At 38.1% G+C, this 3555-nt stretch overlaps 1 long non-coding RNA gene across 1 annotated transcript in view; it reads left to right on the forward strand.

Moving 5' to 3' along the window:
- The first annotated feature begins 2737 nt into the window (after positions 1-2737).
- The window catches only part of LOC105548612, a 2500-nt gene continuing 1682 nt past the window's right edge, over positions 2738-3555 (forward strand). The window contains exon 1 of the long non-coding RNA XR_001007414.1: positions 2738-3016. This is a non-coding gene — a long non-coding RNA (uncharacterized LOC105548612). The remainder of the gene's footprint in view (positions 3017-3555) is intronic.

Consider the following 3555-nt stretch of genomic DNA (forward strand, 5'->3'; position numbering starts at 1 on the left):
TGTCTGTTTACTCTGATGATAGTTTATTTGGCTGTGCAGGAGCTCTTTAGTTTAATTAGATCCCATTCACACCAGTCAAAGTGACTATTATTAAAAAGTCAGAAAACAACAGATGCTGGTGAGGTTATAGAGAAAAAGGAATGCTTTTACACTGTTGGTGAGTGTGTAAATTAGTTTAGCCATTGTGGAAGACAGTTTGGCAATTCCTCAAAGACCTTGAGGCTGAAATACCATTCAACCCAGCAATCCCATTGCTGGGTATATACCCAAAGGAATATAAACTCTTCTATTATAAAGATGCATGCACACAGGTCTATTGCAGCACTGTTCACAATAGCAAAGACATGGAAGTAGCCCAAATGCCCATCAGTGATAAACTGGATAAAGAAAATGTGGTGCATATACACCATGGAATACTATGCAGCCATAAAAAGGCATGAGATCATGTCCTTTGCAGGGACATGGGTGAAGCTGGAAGCCTTTATCCTCAGCAAAGTAACACAGGGACAGAAAACCAAATAATGTGTGTTCTCACATATAATTGGGAGCTGAACGATGAGAACACATGGACACATTGAGGGGAACAACATACACTGGACCTATCAGAGGGTCGGGGGAGGGTGGGAGAAGGAAGAACATCAGGAAGAATAGCTAACAGATGCTGGGTTTAATATCTGGGTGATAGGATGATCTGTGCAGCAAACCACCCTGGCACACATTTACCTATGTAACAAACTTGCACATCCTGCACATATACCCCTGGACTTAAAGTTTGAAAAAACAAAGACATTGTAGAAAGAAAATCAGACTTGAAAAATTCATTATGTGTATGTTATGTGAGGAAGGAAGAGAAATCTGAGGAGAAAATAAAGAGCAATCAGGGATGTGAGTTGTAAGAGCAAAAGTAGCCTAGTTCAGTTTTGCGAAGCTTGTGTAAGAGAAATGTTTGGCCGTCCATGGTGGCTCACGCCTGTAATCCCAGCACTTTGGGAGACTGAGACGGGCAGATCACCTGAGGTCAGGAGTTTGAGACCAGTCTGGCCAACATGGTGGAACTCTGTCTCTACTAAAAATACAAAAAAGTTAGCCAGGCATAGTGGCGCATGCCTATAGTCCTAGCTACTTAAGAGGCTGAGGCAGGAGAATCACTTGAAACCCGGAGAAGGAGGTTGCAGGGAGCCGATATTGCACCACTGCACTCCAGGCCAGGCTGGGCGACAGAGTGAGACTCTGTCTCAAAAAAAAAAACAAAAGAGAAATGTTTAAGAAGAAATGGATGGTAAACTGTGTCAGACATGCTAGAAAAGTCAAGTTCAATAAATGAGAAAGTGTTACTGGATTTGTTGAATATTAATGACAACTGAATATTGATCTATAAAAATTTCTAAACTAATGTCAGCAGAATTACCACTGCGTTAACTACAATGTACCTAATCTTCAAGTTGGTTTGAGAGACACTGTTATACCATTTTACAGTTAAGAAAGAAACAGTAATTTTTAACTCACATTAAGGTGAATTTTCTATTTTCCAAAACACTGATGACTTCAAAATATTCTCAAAAATAAAATCAACTTTGACTGAAATCATTTCAATTTTCATTGAATAAATTAACGATTATCACATTACTTAATTACATTTTAATTTGTGCACTATTAACATATTAAAATAACTCTACAGAGATTATAAACATAACTAAAATGATACCTTTTGCAAAATCTTATGTAAATATCTGTATTCTCATTTGAACCTCAAAGTGTTAAACTTATTTACCTCCAGGGAATGTCTAAGAGCTCGAGTCTTTCTAAATGTATGATTTTCACACGTAACACCATCTTGAAAACATCTGGACTTCACAGAAACCACAGGGTAACCAATAATCCTTCAAGACCTAAAACAACCACATTCCTATCAGGGTAAAATAACTTTCTAAGAAAATATTAGATACTTTTGTATCTACAACAAAAATATAAAAATATGTAGGCTTACTTCTAATATGTCTATCTGATCATCGTATACTTTTGGGGCAAGGTCACATAAACATTCTCTCTGAAGATCCAAAAACTTGTTTGTATTCTGTAGCAGAATCTCAGGGAGCATTTGATAGGCTGACAAAAAAGACAACCTTTTGGTAGCATGTAGACATAACTGAATATCTGGAAATTTAGAAAGGAGAAGTGAATTATTTTTGCCTATGCTTTACAATCAGTATCCCAGTGCCTCTCAGTAAAAGTGGGATAAGTTTGGATGTTACTCAGCCAATAAACTTGTTAATATAAGACAGAAACAAGGAGGGTGAGGAGCCTTTATGATTATGATTAAAAAATCAAAGAACACAAGGAAGGAAATACACCGGGGCCTGTCGGGCGTTGGGGGGTAGAAAGGGAGGGACAGCATTAGGACAAATAATGCATGCTGGGCTTAAAACCTAGATGACAGGTTGATAGGTGCAGCAAACCACCATGGCACATGTATACCTATGTAACAAACCTGCACGTTCAGCACATGTATCCCAGAACTTAAAATAAAAGAAAAAAAGTCTCCACCAATAAAAAAAAATAAATAAAGAATTTTAAAAACATGAAAAATCAATGTAATTGTCAGAAATAATATTTTAGACGCTAATTTTAGTAAGTTTCACAAAAAGCTTGAAATCAAACGATGTGGGACATTCCTTCTATAAGCAGCTTCTGAGTTTGTTTTGCCTTGGCTTATAGTGACGCCATGAGCTCACACCATAAGGAAAACATGTGTTGCGCATCTCTAGTTTGATATGAGCTTTAGTATTTCCCCACTGTGGTGGGAGAAAAGTCAGGGCAAAGGATTGAAAAGAAGTTCACAACAAAAAAGTTTGAAGACAAGCAAACCTGAAACAGATGCAGGGTAGTAGATCTGAAAGGTGCATTGCTCACTCCAGGGCCTGCACCCAGATGGCTGGCAAACACCAGGACTCCCCACACAACAGGATTCGGGGATTCAGACAGGAGTCTTGCTCTACCAATTATTATAGGATCTTAGGTAAGCCGCTTTCTTGCTAAACCTTAGTTTCCTTAAATCCAAAGTCAGGGTAAAACACTTGACATAATTACCTCAGGGGATGGTTCTGAAACAAAAAAAGATGAAGGTGTGGGAGCACTCCTTGGATTCTGACTTCTTTATAAATATACTTTTTATCTTTATCTTTGCACTCGTTTAAAAGAATCACAGCACTACTGGGATAGGTTTTGCTATGGGAAGGAACATGAATTGGAGGTCAAAAAACATGGGTTTGAAACCTAATTCAAGTAGTAACTTCTACTATTGGCCAATTGGTGTAACAGCCGCTTAGGAGGCAGAGATGGAAAATCACTGGGGCTTCTTCATTTTCAAAAGGAAAAATGTGACTAGGTAATGTCCACTAATATCCAGAGTCACACATCTAGATGTGTATAAGAGACAGGAATAGATGAAGATGAGAGAAAGGGTAGATCAATAAAGTGAGGTTAGGAATCTGGGGCTTTGTTGTCCAGGTAGTAGGAAGCATTTTTTTTTTCTTGTTTGGTTTTTCCAAGCAGAAG

The sequence above is a fragment of the Mandrillus leucophaeus genome, unplaced genomic scaffold, assembly GCF_000951045.1.
Source record: "Mandrillus leucophaeus isolate KB7577 unplaced genomic scaffold, Mleu.le_1.0 Scaffold417, whole genome shotgun sequence".
Lineage (NCBI taxonomy): Eukaryota > Metazoa > Chordata > Mammalia > Primates > Cercopithecidae > Mandrillus > Mandrillus leucophaeus.